Source organism: Hemiscyllium ocellatum, unplaced genomic scaffold (assembly GCF_020745735.1).
Source record: "Hemiscyllium ocellatum isolate sHemOce1 unplaced genomic scaffold, sHemOce1.pat.X.cur. scaffold_1732_pat_ctg1, whole genome shotgun sequence".
Lineage (NCBI taxonomy): Eukaryota > Metazoa > Chordata > Chondrichthyes > Orectolobiformes > Hemiscylliidae > Hemiscyllium > Hemiscyllium ocellatum.
The window spans coordinates 55,245-77,476 of record NW_026867861.1 but is presented as its reverse complement, the minus strand read 5'-3'; the positions used below and the strand labels follow the sequence as shown (position 1 = coordinate 77,476).

General features: G+C 45.7%; 1 long non-coding RNA gene across 1 annotated transcript in view; it reads left to right on the top strand.

Moving 5' to 3' along the window:
* Nucleotides 1-3,216: 3,216 nt before the first annotated feature.
* The window catches only part of LOC132810426 (uncharacterized), a 47,586-nt gene continuing 28,570 nt past the window's right edge, over nucleotides 3,217-22,232 (top strand). The window contains exons 1-3 of the long non-coding RNA XR_009642818.1: nucleotides 3,217-3,321; nucleotides 7,627-7,733; nucleotides 10,161-10,250. This is a non-coding gene — a long non-coding RNA (uncharacterized LOC132810426). The remainder of the gene's footprint in view (nucleotides 3,322-7,626; nucleotides 7,734-10,160; nucleotides 10,251-22,232) is intronic.

The window sequence follows — 22,232 nt, the reverse complement described above, 5'->3', positions numbered from 1 at the left end:
GCTCTGGTTTCCTCCCACAGTCCAAAGATGTGCAGGATAGGTTGGATTATCCAGGCTGAATTGCCCACAGTGTTCAGGGATGTGTAGTTTGGGTGGATTGTCCAGGCTGAATTGCCCATAATGTTCAGGGATGTGCAGGTTGGATGGCCTTCGGAAAGACAATGTTACCGAGGGAGGTTAGGAGGCTCTCCAGGTCAGTATCGATGTGATGGGCTGAATGACCTGCTTCCACACTGTTGCAAGTCTCTGATAATTCTACTAGTTTTAAAATAGTTACAGAAAATAATATACCAGATCTAAAAGCTAAGGTTCTGAATTGGACAAAGGCCAATTTTGATTGCACAAGGCAAGAACTTTCATCTGGTCCCTCCGGCCTGCTCTGCCATTCAATAAGAACAGGGCTGATCTTTTCATGGCCTCAGCTCCACATTCCTGCTCTCCTACCATAACCCTTAGTTCCTTTCCTGTTCACATATTCACATTTTGCCTTAAAGGCATTCAAGTTGATAACGTCAAATGTTGCACTCAGCAGGGAATTCCACAGATTCACAACCCTTTAGCTGAAGAAGCTCCTCCTGAACTCAGTCCTAAATCTGCTCCCCTTATTTTGAGGTAATGCTCTGTAGTTTGACCTGCCCCCAGGAAATAGCCTCCCTGCTTCTATCTTCTCTATTCCCTTCATAATTTTATTTGTTTCCTCTCCAACCTCCCATTCTTCTAAATTATAATGACGATAGAACCAGTTTTCTCAATCTCTCCATATACGCCAACCCTCTCAACTCCCAACTCAAACTAGTGACCCTCCTCTGTACTCCCTCCAGTGTCAGTACATCCTTGCTAATGTAAGGGGACCAAACCTGTACACAGTACTCCAGGTGTGGCCTCCCCAGCCCCCTGTACAGCTGCAGCATAACCATCCCTCTAGCAATGAAGGACAATATTCCCTTCACTGCCTTAATTACCTGCTGTACCTGCAAACCAGCTTCCTGTGATTCATGCACAAGGACACCCAGCTCCCTCTGTACAGCAGCCTGCTGCATGTTTTCACCATTTTATCATCCAGTTTGCTGTTAGTCCGACCAAAATGGATGACCTCCATCTGCCAGATCCTTACCCACTCACGTAACCTATCTGTATCCCTATGCAGACTGACAGTGGCCTCTGCAGACATTACTTTGCTCATCTTTGTATCAAATGTGAACTCTGACACCGTACACTTGGTCCTCAAGTCCAAAACATTTGTGTAAATTGCAAACAGTTGTAGAGCCAACACTAATCCAAACACCCGTTTATCCCCATTCTTTATTTTTTGTTGGTGAACCGATCCTGTATCAATGATAATTACCCATAATGCTGTGCATCTTTACCTTATACAGCAGCCTTTTGTGTGGCAACTTATCGAATACCTTCTGGCAATCCAGGTACACCACCTCCACCGAGTCCGCCTTGTCCAATGCGCTCGTTGTATCCTCAAATAATTCCAGTGAATGTGTTAGACATGACCTGCCTTTCATGAATCCATGCTATGTTGGCTAAATGAGACAATTTCTACCCAGATACCTCACCACTACTTCCTTGAGAGATTCAAACATTTTCTACACTACAGAAGTGAAGCTAACGGGCCCTTTTTGAAAAATAGTGGTGCCAATTTGCAGCTTCCAGTCTGTCCAAACCATCCCAGAATCCAACAAATTTTAGTGAATTATCATGAGGTCTATTTGTTATTCCCCCCGCCCCCATCTTCTTTAGTCCCTGGGATGCATTCCATCAGGGCCAGGAGACCCATCTACCTTGAGGCTGTTATCTTTCCCAACATTACCTCTTTTACTGAGAATGATTGCTTCTCTGTCCTCATCTGCTATTGCCTCCATAGGCCTGCGACAATGAGAGTATATAGACAGTATGTTCCTGTTAAGGCCAAGGCTGTGAGGTGTAGAGAATGCTGCCTGTCGAGAGAAATTGAGGACCTGGTCAAGAAAATGAGGGAGGCATATGGCAGGTACAGAGAGCTGGGTTTGTGTGAATCCCGAGAGGAGTATTGGGGCAGTAGGAGTACACTCGAGGTAAACCAGGAGGTTAAAAAGGGGACATGAGATAGCTTTAGGAAATAGGTTTAAGGAGAATCCAAAGTGATTGTACAAACACACTAAGGACAAACGAGTAACCAGGCAGAGAATAGGTACCCGCAAACATCAAGGCTGTCTGTGGAACCGCAGGAGGTGAGAGAGGTTCTGTGTGAGCGGAGAGGTTTTACAAACAAAATGTGCACATCGGAAAACACAAATATGAACATCCCAGTCTCGTTTCTGCAGCTGACAGTGAGGCATCAGAATGGGGTGGTGCCTCCCTGGTGTCAGTGTCTCACAGAGGGAGCAGAATATTCTCAAAAGGGATATTAACCATTGGGAGGACATTGTACATTGGTACCAGTTGCATAGGAAGGGGAAAGCATGGGGTCCTGACGAGCAGGGAGATTTGCTAGTGCCACTTGGGAGGCATTAAACCAGTGAGGGAGTCGGGGTAATCCTAAAGAGATAGAGAGAAAAGAGGTGAGTCTGAGGCTGGTACTGTTCACCGGTCAGACTGTCAAGGCAGGCAAGAGCAAGTCACAGAATGAGGTGCGACGGACCAGTTGCACTGCATTTATTTCAGTGCAAGAGACCTGACAGGTCAGGCAGGTGGGCTCAGGGTATGGTTTTGAACATGGCACTGGGATATTACAGCAATTACTGAGGCATCACTCAGGGATGGATAGGACTAGCAGCTTAATGTTCCTGGGTATAGATGCTATAGCAAGGATAGAAAGGGACCAACTGAGCAGGGGGAGAGGTGTTTTTGATTATGAATAACATTATAGTTGGGCTTCGGGAGGATATTCCTGGGAGTACATCCAGGCAAGTTATTTGGGTGGTACTGAGAAATAAGAAAGGGATGACCATCTTACTGGGATTGTATTATAGACTCTCTCCCAATAGTCAGCAGGGAATTGAGACAAAATTTTACCAGGAGACCTCAGTTATCCGTAAGAATAATATCGTTGCAATGATCAGGGGTTTTAACTTTACCAACATAGCCTCGGAGTGCTGTAGTGTTAAGGGTTTGGATGGAAGGGTATTTGTTTATTGTGTACGAGAACATTTCTGATTCAGTTTGTAGGATGTACCTACTAGACAAGGAACGAAACCTGACCTGTTTTCTTTATTCATTCACAGGATGAGGCTGTCACTGGCTCGGCCAGCATTTATTGCTGCGTTTACCCAGAGGGCAGTTAAGAGTCAACCACGTTGCTGTAGGTCTGGAGTCCCATGCAGACCAGACCAGGTAAGGATGGCATTTTCCTTCCCTAAAGGTCATGAGTGAACCACATGGGTTTTTCCAACAATTGACAATGGATTCCTGTTGTCACTAGATTAGTTTTTTCCAGATATTTATTGAATTTACGTTCCAAAATCTGCCGTGATGGGATTCAAACCTTTGTCCGCAGAACGTTATCTGGGTCTCTGAATTAACTGTCTCGCGATAATTTCACTCCATCATCGCTGCCTCTTAGGAAATGAGGCAGGGTGAGTGACTGAGGTATCAGTGGGGCAGCACATCAGCACCGAAGATCCCACAGTATTGTGGCTCAGTGGTTAGTGCTGCTTCCTCAGCACCAGGGACCTGGGTTTGATTCCAGCCTCGGGCGACTGTCTGTGTTGGAGTTGGCACATTCTCCCCAGTGTCTGTGAGGATTTCCTTCGGGTGTTCCAATTTGCTCCCACTGTCCAAAGATGTGTAGGTTAGTTGGATGAACCACGTTAAATTTCCCATAGTGAGTAGATGCAGTATATGAGGTTTTGGGATGTGCAGGCAAATCTCTGCCTGATGTGAAAAGATCATTTTGGGGTCTTGGACAGAGGTCAGAGGGAGGTGTGGCCGCATCTTTTACACCTCCCATGGCGGTAAGGGATGGTCAAGGGTGTGGAGTGTGGGTTGGTGGGAGGGTGTGGACTGAACAAGGAAGGCACAGCCGGACAGGAAATCCATCTCTTGGGAAAGGTAAGAAATTATCAGGGAGAGTCAATGTGGCTTTATACATGCACAATTGTGTCTCACTAACTTGAGTGAGTGTTTTGAACTGACAAAATTGATTCAGCCAGGCAGTGAATGCTGGTTATATGGACATTCAACAAGGTTCCACAAAGCAGACTGGTTAGCAGGGTTAGATCACATGGAATGCAGAGAGAGCAAGCCATTACAAAACTGCCTTGAAGGTAGGAGACAGAGGATGATGGAGGGTTGCTTTGCGGACTGGAGGCCTGTGAGCAACAATGTGCTGCAAGGCTGGATATTGAGCCCTTAAATAAATGACTTGGATGTGAATATATAAGGTATGGTCAGTAGGTTTACAGAAGACACCAAAATTGGAGGTGTAGTGGACAGTGAAGAAGGTTAGTTCAAAATACAGCAGGATCTCGGTCAGATGGGCCATTGGAGCAAGGAATAGCAGACGGAGTTCAATTTAGATAAATGTGAGCTGTTGTATTTTGGAAAGGCAAATCAGGGCAGGACTTATACAATTAATGGTAAAGTCCTGGGGAACATTGCTGAACAAAGAGACCTTGGAGTGCAGGTTCATAGTTCCTTGGAATTAGAGTCACAGGTCGGCAGGGGAGTGAATGCAGCATTTGGTACGCTCCCCGTTATTGGTCAAAGCATTGAATGCAGCTGTTGTGATGTCATATTGTGGCTGAAGGCCCTTCTGGAATTCTGTTTTCAGTTCCAATCTCCCTGTTCTTGGAATAATGTTGAGAAACTTGAAAGGGTTCAGAAAGCATTTGCAAGGACTTTCCTGGGGTTGGACGGTTTGAGCTATTGGGAAAGGCTGAATAGGCTGGGACTATTTTCCCTGGAGAGTTGGAGGCTGAGAGGTGTCCTTATAAAATCATGAAGGGCATGGATAAGGTGAGCAGTCAGGGACTTTTTCCCAAGTTCGGTGGGTCCAGAACGAGAGGGTACAGGCTTAAGGTGAGAGGGAAAAAGAGTTAAAACGGATTTAAGGGGAATCTTGTTCATGTTGAGGGCATTGCATGTATGGAATGAACTGCCAGAGGAAGGGGTGGAGGCTAGTACAATTGCAGAATTTAAAAGGCGTCTGACTGGGTACATGAAGAGGGAGGTTTTGGAGGGATGAGGGTGAACTGCTGGCAAATGGGACTCCATTAACGCTCTCCGTTATTGGTCAATGCATTGAATACAGAAGCTGGAACGTCATATTGTGGCTGGACAGGATGTTGATTAAGCCACTTCTGGAATTCTGTTTTCAGTTTGAATTTCCCTGTTCTGGGAAGGATGTTGTGAAACTTGAAAATGTTTGGACAAGATTTACAAAAACATTGCCAGGATTGGAGGATCGGGCTACAGGGAGGGGCTGAATAGGCTGGGGCTATTTTCTCTGGAGAGTCAAAGACTGAGAGGGGACTTCATGGAGATTTATAAAATCATGAGGGGCGTGGATGAGGTGAACAGCCGGGGTCCTATTTCCTCAGGTTAGGTGGGTCCAAAACTAGAGCACATGGGTTTAAGTTGAGAGGGCAAAGATTTAAAAGGGATCTAAATGGCAATGTTTTCAAGCTGAGTGTGGTGTGTGTATGAGAAGGGCTATCAGATGAAATAGTGGAGGCTGATAAAATCACAACATTTAAATGGCTTCCAATTGGGTACATGAATAGGAAGGGTTTTTAATGGATACAGGCCAATAGATGGTAAATGGGAATCCATTAGTTTAGGATTCCTTGTTGGCCCGGACGAATTTGACTGAAGGTCTGTTTCTTTGACCTTAATAAATTAAGATGCATTCCTCTATTTTGTGGAGAGCTAGCTGAAGCACAGATAATTATCCTTGGAGCTGAGAAGGTGAAACAGTGATTTCGACCTGGTGCAGATTTGGTTCCAAGGTCTTGAATTTGCAGAGAGAGGAATTGTTAACACTTTCACAATTTTTAGTAACTACTTTCAAGTAATTGGCAAATAATACAAGGTGAAAATGTGAACACTATTTTACTCAGTAAGTTCTGAGCATCTGGAACAGTCTGAACGACGCAGATTCAGCAGGTATTCTGAAACAGACTTGGAATTTTACTTTTTAAGGAAAGATTTGGGGGGCTGTGGGCACATGGGAGGAGACTTGGGACAGATTTGTAGCATCTCCAGAGGGAGAGAGTCCAGCCCCAATGGGCTGAATAGCCCCCAGCCCCTGTACACTGTGATACTGCCCCATTCACTGTGAATGATGAAGCTCATCTCAGGGCAGGGAGAGGGAGGAGCCAACCACTCGCCCCTCAATCGGCGCCGGCTTGATTGATGTCAGCTCCAGACCAATAGGAGGAGAGCCTGTGTGGTCCTGCAGCCAATGGGAGTGAATGAGGGGTGTAGCCAGCAAGACGACACCTGTCCATGAGCTGTGCAGGTGCAGTGTCACTGGGTGGGGGTGGGAGAGACAGCAGGGACTGGGACAGAGGCTGTTGGACCTGAATTACAAACTCCCGGTAAATTAAAACCAAAAGAACTGCAGATGCTGTAAATCAGAAACAACAACCAGGAGATTCTGGAAAAGCTCAGCAGGTCTGGCAGCATCTGTGACGAGAAATCAGAGTTAACGTTTCAGACCCTGTGTCCCTTCCTCAGGACAGATGTTACTGAGGAAAAACAGTCAGTTTATGTGCAGAAGTTAATGTAGGGGGAAGATAAAAGGAGTAAAGGATAGGTAGGGATAGAGTGAGAAGAACAGTTGGATAAAGGATAATGATCTGACTGGGGGGGGTGACTAGCTGTTAATGGAGACTGTTAGTGGTTAACCATAGGTAGTGTGTAATGGCACGCTGTGAGAACAAGGCCTGGTGTGTGGGGTAGGGGGCTACGACATGAGGTTGTTAACCTATGGTTAGCCACTAACTGTCTCCATTGTAAGCTGTTGCCCACCTATATCACTCCACGATTGGAGCTGCCGAGGACACAAACCTTTGGAATATCCTCCCTAACTCCCTCTCTCTGCCTTAAAGATGTATCTAAAATTGTTATCTTTAATCAACGTTTCCGTCATTCGTCAAGCATTTTAGATTTGTCAATGTGAAAGGCTCCATACAATGCAGGTAGTTGTTGTTATTGTCTGACATCAGGAGAAACAGGGATGAGCCCTCTCTCTCTCTCATACCTGATGAACAGCAGCAAAAACAGGAAGCACTGAGCATGCTCCAGCCCACAATGGGCCTCGGATTATTGATGTCAGCGCAGCACCAATAAGAGTCGGGGGGACGGGGACTCGAGGACCAGGATGTGCCAGTTGGTCCTTCAACCAATCGGAGTGAATGAGGGGTGGGACAATACTCAACCACGTGATAAACTTCACTGGCAGCACAGTGTTGTTGTGGCCAAGGCATTGGAAATGTGTGAAGGTGCAGGGCAGGGGAAAGGAAAGACATAGACCAGAAAGAGAAGGACATTTTCACGGTATGGCATGAGAGGCTTTACAGAACTTAGTGCACATTGTGAATCACAAATTTGAAAATCCCAAATTCTGCCCCATTTTCCCTCCCTATAATGCATTTTGCACTCCCTGAAATAGCAACTGTGTTTCTCCCTCCACAGATCGCAGTGATCAATGCCAAAGCCCCATTGCCTGTGGAGAGGGTGATGTTTGATTTCCCTGTCCAGCTGCAATTCATGTGGTGAAGGTGCTCCCACAATGTGGTTGGGTAAGTGCTGTTATAGATTATACACTCAGCAATATTGAAGAGTTGACAATGTATGTGCAAATCAGCAACACTTTGTTTTGTTTTAATCATGTTTATAATTTCACAGAAATACTATTGAAAAATTCTGGCATAAGGCCACAGATTGAGATACTAGGTCAAGTGATCAAAAGCATTGCCAAATGAGCAGGTTTTCGAGAACACCTTAAAAGAGGAAAGCAGGTCTGAGAGGGTTCAAGTGGGAATTCCAGACAGTGTTGCCTTGGCAACAGTAGAAACAGCCAGACAGGTGAAGCAATGAATAAACACAAATGAGTTGTCAAGGTCTTGCAGGGTGTGTGGTGCAGGGAGACCGGGATGTTCACAGGGTGAGAATTTTAAATTGTTGCCTGTAAATAGGAGCCTTTCGATGGATCAACTAGTTTTGGTACAAGTGAGCACTTGGGCAGGAGGCTTTAAGATACTCGTGAGATTACATGTAAGTTGAATGTGGGAGGCTGGCCAAGAGTGTTTGGATAATTAAGTCTGGAGATAAATACTCGTCCATCCCTGCATTCAGTAAATGAGCTGAGACTAGGGTGGGGGTGGGTGATGTCACCAATGAAGAAAGTGTGTTTTTGGAGTTGGGCTCTTCCTCCACATCACCCCCACCTCCCTCCCCTCACCAAATCACAGGTATTGTTCCTTGTTCTATCTGTCTGTCTTTTCTGGTTATGTCCTTCTCTCCCATTCTGCTACGAAGTAATATTTTGACCTCACCGTTGTTGGAAAAACCTACTCCATCCCCACTCTCCCATTCCTTTCTAAATTCCTTGTATGTGGTGTCCCTCAAGGATCGATTCTTGGTCCCTCCTGTTTCTCACCCACATACTGTCAGGAGGTGACATCGTCCAAAAGCACCGTCTGAGGGTTCACATGTACACTGACAATGCCCAGCTCTCCCTCCCCATCATCCCTCTCCATTACTCAGTTGTCAAACTGCTCATCACATTCCCACTACGCGATTGGCTGCAATTTCCTGCAACGGAACATTGAAATGGTTAAACCCATTGCCTTCAGTTGCTATTACAAATTCCTTTCCCTTACTTCTGAGCCCCTCCCTCTCCCTGGGAATTGACTGAGGCAGAACTACACTCTTCACAATATTGCTCTCATATCTGTAACCCCAAGGTGACCTTCTGATCAGGTATCTACACAATCACAAACACCAGGAATTCCAATCTCTAAAACGTTGCTTCCCCCCCCCCCCTTCACCCCAGCTCCATTGCTACTGAAACCCCTGACCCGTGTTGATGTTGCCTTAAACTTGACGAATCTAAAACAGAACCCTTGATTCCGTGACTATCCGAGTATCTGATTCCAGATCCCTCATGATGGGAAACATCCTCTCAGTATTTACCCTGTCAAACTCCTTAAGAATCCTGCATGTTACAATGAGATCACCTCTCATTCTTCCCAAATCCAGTGAGTAGAGTCCCAACATTTTCAGCCTTTTCTTAAAAGATAATCCCTACAAGCCAGGGATCATCCCAGTTAATCTTTTCTGAAATGCCTCGGATGAAATTATGTATTCCCTTAAATAAAGGGACCAAAACTTCTGTCATTACTCCAGATGTGGTCTCACTCGCACTTTGTAAAGTTACTCTCAGGTATATACTCCAAACACTTACACTGAAAACTCCTTGTAATAAGAAACAGCGTTCCATTCCCCATCCTGATTCCCTGTTGTAACTGTGTTTCCTACGCAATTACCCCTGGTCCCTTTGTGATGCAGCTTTCGACAGTTTCCACCATTTACATAGTCCTCTGTTCTTTTATTATCTCCTCCAAAATGAGCAACTTCACAATTTCCCAAATTATGCTCCATTTGCTAACTTGTTGCCCACTTCTCCAATGAATCCCTCTCTGTAAACTGTTTATAATCCTTTTGGAACTTTACCGTTCTGCCTTTTCTCAGAGATTTCCCCGCTCATTCTTCTAAACATTTCCTGGGAGCACTGGGCAGTGGGAAGCAGTTGTTACCTTTTCAGAGAGACTCTTTGGAATGACTGGGAGGAGCTTGCTGCTCATGGGTCAGAATGGAGACAACTTGCCCATCGAGCTGCATGAGCCTTTCACCCCCCCCCCCCCCCCCCGTCTAATTGATGAGGCACAGCGGTAGCACGGAAGGAAAGAAAAGGAAGCACACATCCTGCTCTCCACATCGCACTGACTCTTGAAACATTGTGTCCCATGTGTCAAAGATCTGCCCTGTTCAGTCACATGAAGACCCAGTGTGGAAACTCACAGAAACCCATACAGATTTCCCCCTGAACTAACTGCTGACCCCCACAAGGGGTAATGTGTCCAGTCATCCTGGGCCAGGAGGAGGGGGTGGTGAGAGTTTCTTAAATGAACTGACAGTGACAGTTTTATAAACGTGTATTACAGGTGGACATTCAGATGGTAATCTCAGTAATTGTAACGCCAAACTGTGACAAAATTACTCAATTCATCAGGAGCTGGATATTCACATTGTGTGTGAGTATTGTATTCCAGCTCATTCCCATTTGCTGCATAAATGTCCTCTTTTGAATCACCCCACACTCTCAGTAGATCTCCCCCAAGTCTTCAATATGTGTCCTGTAATCCTTTTCTGATGAACTCATGAGTGTAAGGTGGATTATTCTAAATCTGTAAACCCCTCTGTCACAAGGCACCCGCAATTTCCTCTGCTACAAGGAGAACAATCTGTTTCCCCAAACCCCTGATTCCCCAATGTCTGTTTGCTCCCTATAAGGCACACATCAGGATTGTGTTGGAACATTCTCCACTTGCCTGCATCAGTGCAGATACCAACAATATTAAAGTGAACATCCTCCAGGACAAAGCACTGTGCCTGAGTGGTGTCCCATCCCCACCTTCAGCGTTCCCTCTCCCCATCCCCAGGGTACAGTGGCATCACTGTGTAAAAGGTAGTCAGCATTGTCTGACCAGACCATAGGGCTGCTCTCTCATTAGGGAGAAATGTCTGGTGGTGGGTTTAACCTGAAGGTTACCACAGCCCAGGCAAGGGGAGAGGTTGAGAACAAGAGTCCATCTATTGTAGATGGATATTCTTGATATGTATTAACAACACCCATGTCTCTGCAACTAAAATCCCCCATTCCTTGTACCATCCTGGTAAATCTCCTGTGCCCCCTCTCAGGAACCCTGCCATCTTTCCCAATGTGTGGGTGATCTCTGGTTTGCACAGACCCAGCTGCTCTGTGTTCCTGTGGGTGATGTCATCATACAGCAACAGTTGCATTGAACCTCACTGTCTGTAAGGGTGGGAGACACAAAAATCCCGGTAGCATTTGAGATGTATTTAGTGTGCACTTGCAATGCCATGATAGATGAGACTTTTCCACAATTATTGGAAAATAGATGAGGACAGTTAGGTGGTAGTTTTCTTTGTCACAGACCCGATGTACTACCAGAGCCTTTTTCTGTTCTGTAGACCGCTAAGATGTTTATTATAGGAATATGACAGGCTCCATTGGACTTCAGGTCAGAAAGGGTGATACTAGAGTAGATGACAGATGATTGGCCGATGTTTTGGGAGGAAAAGGAGATTGAGAGGTTTAAGGAAGAATTCAGAAGCTCAGCACAGAATCGGAAAGGGCCGTCATCAAGTGAGAAATAAACATTGGGAATCCTGAAGGCTGGAAATAAAAAAGGCACATATAGCAGAGCTTTGAGAGACTGGAGGGGATTAGAGATAGGGAGAGTAATGAAGCTGGAGGAGATGAAAGTTGGAGAGGATTCTGAGGATTGAGGATGTTACAGAGATAGAGATATTTCTGATAGACTTTTTTGAGTTTTGAGGCTGGAGAGGAATTATCGAGATAAGGAAGAGTTGTAAGACTGGATGAGGTGGCATTGACGGAGAGTTCCGAGCATAGAGGAATTTACAGAGATAACGAGCGATAGAGTCAGAACGTTATACAGCACTGACACACACCCTGTGTTCCAACCAGTCCGTGTCAACCATAAATTCGAACTGAACTAATCGCATCTACCTCCACTTAGTCCAAATCCATCCAAGCATTCCCTATCGATATACAGGTCCAAATGCTTTTTCCTCTTAGAATCCCATTCCCCTACCGTTTTACTCTACATTTACCCCTTACTAATTCACTAAACCCAATCATCCCTGAACACTATGGGCAATTGAGGACTGCCAGTTCACCTACCCTGTACATCTGTGGCTTGTGGGAGGAAACGGGAGCACCTGGAGGAACTCACGCTGACACGGGGAAGCATATCCAAACTCCGCATGGACAGCCACCCAATGCAGGAATTGAACCTGTGTCCCTGGCAGCAGTGCTAACCATTGAGCCACTGTGCCAACCTTAAATTGTAATTGTATTCACAGCTACCACGTCCTCTGCTAGTTTATTCCACATGTGAATCTCTCTGTACAAAAACAAAAAGTAAAATCCGGAACGTCTTTTTAGAGTCTTCCTTTTCTCACCCACTCTTGAATCGCGCCCCCTCCTGGAAAGGGCACCTGCTGTTCACATTACCTATACTCTTCAGGATTTTATAAACCTCCAATAAGGTCACCCCTCAGCCTCCTACACCCCAGTGAAAGAGGTCCCAGCCTACCTAGCCTCTCCTTATAACCGAAAGCATCCATTCCCATCAACATCCTGGTAAATCTCTTCTGAACCCGCTCCGACTTAATAACATCTGTCCTATAACAGCACAACCTGAACTGAGCACAGTATTCCAGAAGAGGCCTCACCAACATCCTGTACAACCTCAATGTAATGTCCCAACTCCTATACTCAAAGGTGTGAGCAATGAAGGCAAGTGTGCTCTACATCTTCTGAACAACCCTGTCTACATGTGACATAAACTGCAAAGATCTGAACCCCGAGGTCTCTTTGTTCTATATCACTATGCAAGGCCCGACTTTTAATCAGTGTAAGTCCTGCCCTTTTATCAAGATGAAATATTTGGCATTTATTCCAATCCAGAACATCCTTCTAGTATAAAGGCAATAGAAGTATACTTAAGAGGAAAATCAGTAAGGCAAAAAGGGGACAGGACACAGTTTTGGCGAATAGGGTAAGGACAATCCAAAGGGTTTTTATAAATACATTAAGAGCAAATGGGTTACTAGAGACAGAATAGGGCTCCTCAAGGATCAGCAAGGCAGCCTGTGTGTGGATCTGCAGGCGATGGGGTGGGGAGGGGATACTAAACAAGTATTTTGCATCAGCATTTACTGTGGAGAAGGATATGGAAGATATAGAATGTTGGAAATCGATGGTGACACCTTGAAAAATGTCCATATTACAGCGAAGGTGGTACTGGATGTCTTGGAACGCAGAAAGGTGGATAAATGCCCAGGATTTCATCAGGTGTGTCCTAAAATTCTGTAGGAAGCTAGGGAAGTGATTGCTGGGCCCCTTGCTGAGATTTTTGTATCAGCGATAGTCACAGCTGAGGTGCCAGAAGACTGGGGGTTGGTTAATATGATGATACTGTTTAATGAAGGCGGTTTGGACAAGCCCGGGAACTACAGACCTGTGAGCCTGATGTTGGTGCCAGACAAGTTGTTGGAGGGAACCCTGAGGGACTGGATTTGCATGTATTTGGAAAAGCAAGGACTGATTAGGGATAGTCAGCATGGCTTTGTGTGCGGGAAATCATGTCACTTACTTGACTGAGCTGTTTTATGAAGAAGTAAGAAAGTGGATTTTTGAGGGCAGAGCGGTAGATGGGATCTATATGGACTTCAGTAAGGCGTTCGACAAGGTTCGCCATGGAAGACTAGTTAGCAAGATGAGATCTCACCATACCAGGAGAACTAGCCATTTGGAATATAGAACTGCCTCAAAGGTAGAAGACAGAGGGTGGTGGTAGAAGGTTGTTTTTCGGACTGGAGGACTGTGACCACTGGAGTGCCACAAGGGTCGGTGCTGGGTCCACTACTTCTCATCATTTTCATAAATGATTTGGATGTGAACATAGGAGGTATTGTTAGTAAATTTCCAGGTGACACCAAAATTGGAGGTGTAGTGGGCAGTGAAGAAGGGTACCTCAGGTTTCAATGGGATCTTGATCAGATGGGGAAATGGGCTGAGGAGTGGCAGATGGAGTTTAATTTAGATAAATGTGAGGTGCTGCTTTTTGGAAAAGCAAAGCCTAGCAGGACTGATAGACTTAATGGTCAGGTCCGAGGGAGTGTTACTGAGCAAAGTTTCCTTACAGTGCAGGTTCATAATTCCTTGAAAGTAGAGTCGCAGGTGGATAGGATAGTGAAGGTGATTGGTATGATATTATTGGTCAGAGCAGTGAGTACAGGAGTTGGGCAGTCATGTTGTGGCTGTACAGGACATTGGTTTGGCCACTCTTACAATATTGAGTGCAATTCTGTTCTCCACCTATCAGAAGGATGTTGTGGAACTTGAAAGGTTCAGAAAAGATTGGTGGCAGAATATTCTTTAAAGGGTAGAATAACCAGTGGGAGGTCATTGGACATTGGTACCAATGACACAGGAAGAGAAAAAGATAGGTCCTGATGAGAGAATATAGCAAATTAGCCTGGAATATAAAAAAGTAGATACTCGGTCGTAATATCTGAATTACTCCCAATGCTACATGCTAGTGAGAGTAGGAATAGCAGGATGGAGGAGATGAATGATTGGCTAAAGATCTGGTGTAGGGCAGAAGGATTCACATCTTTTGGTCATTGAATTCTCCTCTGGAGTAGAAGTGACTTGAATAAGAAGGATGGATTGTCCCTGAATTGGAAGGTGACTAATATCCAGGCAGGGAGATTTGCTAGTGCTACTCGGGAGGCATTAAACCAGTGAGGGAGTGGGGGCAAACCCAAAGAGATAGTGAGAAAGGAGGTAAGTCTGAGGCTGGTACAGTTCATAAGTCAAACAGTCAAGGCAGAACGCGGTAGAACCGAGCAGTTACACTGCATTTACTTCAATGCAAGAGGCCTGACAGGGAAGGCAGATGAGCTCAGGTTATGGTTTGAACATGGGACTGGGATATCATCGGTATTATAGAAATATGACTCAGGGATGGATGTGACTGGCAGCTGTATGTTCCAGGGTATAGATGCTATAGGAAGGATAGAAAGGGGGACAAGAGAGGAGGACGAGTGGTGTTTTTGGTTAGGGATAGCATTAGAGTTGTGCTTGGGGACGATATTCATGGGAGTAAGTTCAGTGAAATTATTTGGACGGAACTGGGAAATAAGAAAGGATTGATCACCTTATTGTTAATATCTGCGTGTGTTTCATCTGATTGCTCTGGTTTCCTCCCACTATGTAAAGATGTGCAGGTTAGGTGGATTATCCAGGCTGAATTACCCACAGTGTTCAGGGATGTGCAGGTTGGGTGGATTATCCAGGCTGAATTACCCACAGTGTTCAGGGATGTGCAGGTTAGGTGGATTATCCATGGGAAAGGCAGCATTACATGGGTAGGATGGGAGTCTCTGAGGGTCAGTGCGGATGTGATGGGCTGAATGACCTGCTTCCCCACTGTCTGGATTCTCTGATAATTATAATAGTTTTAAAATAGTTCCAAAAAAGAATAGACCAGATCTAAAAGTTGCTGTTCTAAATTGGATAAAGGTGCATTGTGATTGAACAAGATAAAATCTTTCAATACTTCTTTGCTATTCCCAGGTAAAGGGACGGCTGAAAAGTGGGAACGTAACATAAGGAATAGGAGCAGGAGGAGGCCATCTGGCCCCTCCAGCCTGCTCTGCCATTCAATAAGATCAGGGCTGATCTCAGCTCCACTTTACTGCTCTCTCCCATAACCTTTATTTCCTTTCCTGTTCGTAAATCTACATTTTGACCTAAAGACATTCAAGATGAAAGTCTCAACTGTTTCAATCAGCTGGGAATTCCACAGATTCACAAACCTTTAGCTGAAGAAGTTTCTCCTGAACTCAGTCCTAAATCTGATACCGCCTTATTTTGTCGCTGTGCACCATAGTTTGTCCAGTCCACAGTGGAAATGACCTCCCTGCTTCTATCTTATCTACTCCTTTCATAATTTTATATTTTTCCTACACAATCTCCCATTACTCTAAATTCCAATGAGGATCATGCCAGTTTTGTCAATCTCTGCTCAGAAGGCAACCCTTTCAACTCCAGACTCAAACTAGTGACCCTGCTCTGCACCCCCTCCAGCGCCATTACATCCTTCCTGAAGTAGGGGACGAAAACCTGTACACAGTACTCCAGGTGTGGCCTCCCCAGCCCCCTGTACAGCTGCAGCATAACCATCCCTCTAGCAATGGAGGACAATATTCCCTTCACTGCCTTAATTACCTGCTGTACCTGCAAACCAGCTTCCTGTGATTCATGCACAAGGACACCCAGCTCCCTCTGCACAGCAGCCTGCTGCATGTTTTCACCATTTCATCATCCAGTTTGCTGTTAGTCCGACCCAAATGGATGACCTCACATATCCCAACATTGTCCTCCATCTGCCAGACCCTTAACCACTCAATTAACCTCTGTATCCCTGTGCAGACTGACAGTGGCCTCTGCACACATTGCTCTACCACTCATCTTAGTGTCGTCCACTTTTCATGAATCCATGCTGTGTCTGCTCGATGAGACAATTTCTATCCACATAGCTCACTATTTCTTTCTTGAGAGATCGGACATTTCCCCCACTACAGAAGTTATGCTGACACGTCCATTTTAAAATATTGGCATCACATTTGCAGCTTTCCAATCTGTTAGAACCGTCCCAGAGTCAGCAAATTTTAGTGAATTATCACGAGTGTATTTGCTATTTACCCGCTGCCATTCCTTACAGTCCCCGGGGATGCATTCCATCACGGCCAGGAGACCCATCTACCTTTCGGCTGGTATCTTTCCCAGCACTGCCTCTTTACTGAGAATGATTGATTGATTGTTTCTCTGTCTTCATCTGCCATTGCCCCCATAGGCCTGCGACAATGAGTATATAGACAGTATGTTCCTGTTAAGGCCGAGGCTGGGAGGTGTAAGGAATGCTGCTGTCAAGAGGAATTGTGGCTCTGGTCAAGAAAATGAAGGAGGGATATGGCAAGTCCAGACAGCTGGGTTTGTGTGAATACCTAGAGGTATATAGGGGCAGTAGGAGTATACTCGAGGGAAACTAAGAGGGCAAAAAGGGGACGAGAGAGCTTTGTGAAATGGGTTTGGGGAAAATCCAAAGAGATTCTAGAAATACACTAAGGACAAAAGAGTAACCAGGCAGAGAATAGGGACCCTCAAAGATCAACAAAATTGTCTATGGATCTGCAGGAGGCAGGAGAGATACTATCTGCGTATTTCATGTCCGCTTTTACTGAAGGAGGATATGGAAGTGAGAGAGTTTGGAGAAATAAATAGGGATAACTTGACAAGTGTCCATATAAGTTATGAGGCACTGGAACTTGTATAATGCATCAAGATTGATAAATCCCTGATACATGATCAGGTGAATCCCAGAACTTTGTGGGAAGCTAGGGAAGTGATAGTTGGGTCCCTCGCTGAGATATTTGTATCACCGAGGTGCTGGAAGACTGGCGCCATTATTTGAGAAAGGTGATGAGGAAAAGTCAGGGAACAATACACTGGTGAGCCTGGAGTCAGGTAAGTTGTTGGAAGGGCTTCTCAGGGATAGGATTTAGATGTAATTGGAAAGGTAAGAAATGATTAGGGACAGTCAGCATGGCTTTGTGTATGGAAATCACTAACTTGGACTTCAGAAAGACATTCAAGGTGGAAGAACTAGCTATTTGGATATAAAATTGGCTGTAAGGTTGGAGACAGAGGGTAGTGGTGAAGGGTTGCCTTTCGGACTGGAAGCCTGTGATGAGCAATATGGTGTAAGGATCGGTGCAGTGTTCACTGCTTTTCATCATTTATATCAATGATTCCTATGGTTCGTGACTTTACATAGACACCAAATTGGATCGGGAGGAAGTGGATCGGGAAGAAGGTTACCTCAGAGTACAATGGGACTTCAATCAAATGGGCTGGGGAGTGGCAGGTGGAGTGAATTCAGATAAATGTGAGGTGCTGCATTTTGAAAAAACAAATCAGGGCAGGACTTATACATTTAATGGGAAGGTCCTGGGGAGTGTTGTTGAACAAAGAGACCTTGTCGTGCAGGTTGATAGTTCTTTGAAAGTGGAATCATGGATAGGCAGGGTAGTGAAGGAGGCGTTTGGTGTACTTGGTCAGTGCATTGAGTATTGGAGTTGGGACATTGTTTTGCAGCTCTACAGGACATTGATTCAGCCACATCTGGAATTCTGCTTTCAGTCCTGGTCTCCCTGCTGTAGGAGTGATATTACAGAACATGAAAGGATTCTGAAAAGATGTGCAGAAGTGTTGCCAGGGTTGAGGATTTGAGCTATAGGGAGAGGCTGAATAGGCTGGGGCTGTTTTCCCTGGAGCATCGGATGCTGAGAGATGACCTTCGAGGTACATAAAATCGTGAAGGACATGGATAGGGTGAACAACCAGGGTCTTTTCCCAAGGTTAAGTGAGTACAAAACTAGAGGGCACAAGCCTAAGGTGTGAGGCAAGAGATTTTAAAGGGATCTTAGGGGCAATGTTTTCAAGCTGAATATGGAATGAGCTGCCAGAGGAAGTGTGGAGGCTGGTACAATTACAACATTTGAAAGGCATCTGACTGGGTACGTGATTAAGAAAAGTTTAGAAGGATATGGGCAAAGTGCTGGCAAATGGGACAAGATTAATTTGGGATAAATGGGTGGCATGGATGAGTTGGATTGAATGGTCTGTTTCTGTGCTGTACATCTCGGAATTTAACTATTTGAGGATAAATTTGGAGTGCTACGGGTAAATGGGAGGGGAGGAAGGGCAGATTGGCAGCATGTCCAGAGGGAGAGAGTATAGCCGCAATGGGCTGAATAGCCCCCAACCCCTGTGCTCTGTGATACTGCCCCATTCACTGTGAATGATGAAGCTCATCCCAGGGCAGAGCCACAGACATATACAGCACGGAAACAGACCCTTCAGTCGAACTCGTCCGTGCCGACCAGGTATCCTATCCTAATCTAGTACGATATGGCAGCAGTTGGCTCATATGCCTCTACACCCTTCCTATTCATACACATCCAGATGCCTTTCAAATGGTGTAACTGTACTAGCTGCCACCACTTCCCCTGACAGTAGCTTCCATACACGCACCACCTCTACATGAAAAAAGTAGTCTCTTGGGTCCCTTTTATATCTTTCCCCTCTCACCTTAAACCTATGCTCTCTAGTTCTGGACTCCCCCACCCCAGGGAAAAGACCTTGTCTATTTATCTCATCAATGCCTCCCATGATTTTATAAACCTCTCTATGAGGTTACCCCTCAGCCTCCCACACTCCTGGGAGGATCCCACCACTCATGTCACAATGGGGCCTGGCTGATTGACGGCAGCTTCAGACCAATAGGAGACTAGATGTAATCCTCCAGCCAATGGGAGTGAATGAGGGGTGTTGCCAATAGGCCAGCATGTGACCATGAGCTGTGCAGGTGCAGTGTCACTGGGCAGGGGTTGGGAAGAGACCCAGTGAGTGTGAAGGGAGTGGGAGAGAAATGGAGTTAGTGTGGACTGGGAGGGTTTATAAACTCATGATGTAGGCTGCTAGACCTGAATTAGGAACTCCCAGTAAATGAAAACCAAAAGAACTGTGGATGCTTAAATCAGAAACAACAACCAGAAGGTACTGGAAAAGCTCAGCAGGTCTGGCAGCACCTGTGAAGAGAAATCAGAGTTAACATTTTGGATCCGCTGACCCTTCCTCAGAACTGATGTCACTGAGAAAAAATGTCAGTTTATATGCAGAAGGTAGGGGTTAAGGAGTAAATGATAGGTGGTGATATAGTCCAAAAAGAGATATAGCAGCAATTGGACAAAGGAATGAATAATGATCTGGCTGGGGGAGAGTGAATAGATGTTAATGGAGACTGTTAGTGACTAACCATAGGTAATGTGTAATGGCAGGCTATGTAATAACAAGGCCTGGTGTGTGGGGTGGGGCACTAGGGCGCAAGGACGTGGGAGACTTAGGACCTAAAATTAATGAATTCAGTTTTAAGGTCAGAGGCCTGAAGGGTCCCCCAAGTACAAAATGAGGTTTGTTCTTCCAGCTTACGTTAAAGTTTGGCGCAGGAGAAGTACAGCCGGTCAGACAGTATCCAAGGAGCAGGAGAATTGACATATTGGGCCTGAGCCCTTCAGCAGGATTCTGAGTGGGGAAGAGGGTTGACAGACAATAGGATGTGTGTGTGGGGCTGGCGAGAAGGTAGTTGGGAAGGCGATAGGAAGATGCTGGTGGAGGGTAATGGTGAGAGGGTGGAGTGGGTAATTAAGAAGGAAGATGGACAGGTGGGACTGTTCAAGAGGGTGGTGCTGAGTTGGAGGGCTGGATCTGGGATATGGTGGGGGGAGGGGAAATGATGAAATATTGATTCTGTACTTAAAGGGTCCCAAGGTAGAAGATGAGGTATTCTTGCTCCAGGAGTCATGTAGCTAGGATTTTGTGGTGGAGGTGGCCCAGGACATGCATGTCCTTGGCAGAGTGAGAGGGTGGGTTGTAGAAATGGTTGACCACAGGACAGTGGGATTGATTGGTGCACGTCTCCCAGAAAGGTTCCCTGAAACATTCTGCAAGTTGGCGTCCTGTCTCCCCATTGTAGAGAGCAATGAACACAATAGATGAGGTTATTCAATGTACAGGAAAATCTCTGCTGGATGTGGAAGGGACCTCTGGTGTCTTGGATGGAGGTGAAGGGAAGGTGTGGGCACAGGTTTCACACCTCTTGCAATGGCAGGCAAAGGTGTTGGGAGTGGAGGATGGGTTGGTGGGGAGCATGGATCTAATGCGGAAGTCACAGGGAATGGTCTCTGAGGAATGCTGAAAGGGGTGTGGAGGGAAAGATATTTCTGTTGGTGGGGTCTGATTGTTGGTGGTGGAAATGGCAGAGGATGATGTGTTGTATCTGGCTGAAAAGCGAGGACTTGGGGGTTCTATCCTTGCTGCGGTTGGAGGGGTGGGGTTCAAGAGCAGAGGTGCAGGAAGTGGTGGAGATACACTGAAGGGTATTGTTGACCACATGGGAGGGGAAATTACAGTCCTTGAAATACAGGGCCATTTGGTATGTTCTGGAGTGTTCTGCATCAAGCTTCCCTGGAACACTGCATTAAGAATGAGACAGATGTTGGCCCGGGAACAGGCTCGTGTGTTAAAGTGGCAGGCAACTGGAAGCTCGGTCTGTTTTTGTCTGAGAGAGAGCACAGATTTGTCCAGGTTGCACTTCGTCTCTTTGTCGGGACTGTCAGATTTAGTCCCAATCACCCACTTCATGATGCTAACCTGTAAACTCCTTATTTTCAATTCCCTGCAGCTCCTTATAAACACAAATTCCAGTACCGTTTTAGGTGGAATGTTCCAGATTCTAACAACTGTTTGTTCACCCAGAAACTGCTGAGGTCCATGTTGACTCTGGGGCTACAAAGGATTGAATTGAAAGATGAGATTCTTTTCCTGAGCTCCCATTGAGATGTATTGGAACAGTACAGGAGGCTGAGGGCAGTGTAGGGGTGAGCAGACAATGAAAATGACAGGGCTGCACTGTGAGGGCTGCTTGGCTCAATGAGTATTTTGGAGTTGGGTGTAAACAGAGCGAGGTGGGACAGGGAGAAGGTGAAGCTGAAACTCCGTTTTGTTTCAGCCCATTCAGAAATTCACATGGTCCCAAAGGTAACAGCCAGTTTGTAAGCGATACCTGTGGAAATTTTGTAACAGTTTTTAAGGTATAACGTATCAACTTAAGTAAAGAATACGGGATTTTGATTACAATGTTTGAAGGGTAGGAAGATTGCTCGCTCATTTAAATTCTCTAAATGGGAGTAACTAGCTGAATCTAGAGAGCCTGTGTGACCGGAGACCTCAGACCCATGGTGTGCTCCTCTTGTACAATGTGGGAAAATTAGGGATGTTTCCAGTGTCCCTGATGGGCTATGTGTGCAGGAAATGTGCCCATCAGCAGCTACTGGGAAACTGCTTTTCAGACCTGGAGCTGTGAGTGGACTCACTGTGGAGCATCTGCAATACTGAGAATGTTATGGACAGCATGTTCAGTGAGTTAGTCACACTGCAGGTGAGGGTTACACAGGCAGAAAGGGAATGGGGGACCATCAGATCAAGTAAAAGGCTCAGGAAGGAAGTGCAGGAGTTCCCAGTGGTTATTCCCTTCCCAAACAGATACTGTATACCGCTTGGGATTCGTGTGGGTGTGTGCGTATGTGTTGGTCTCAGAGGCAATCAGCAACAGCCAGGTTCATGACACCGTAGATAGCTCTGCTGCCCAGAACGGGAAGAAAGAGAGTGACAGGGGATTCAATAGTCAGTGATACAGACAGGCACTTCTATGGCCACAGCCATGAATCCAGGATGGTATGTTATCTCCCTGGTGATAGGATCCGCGATATCA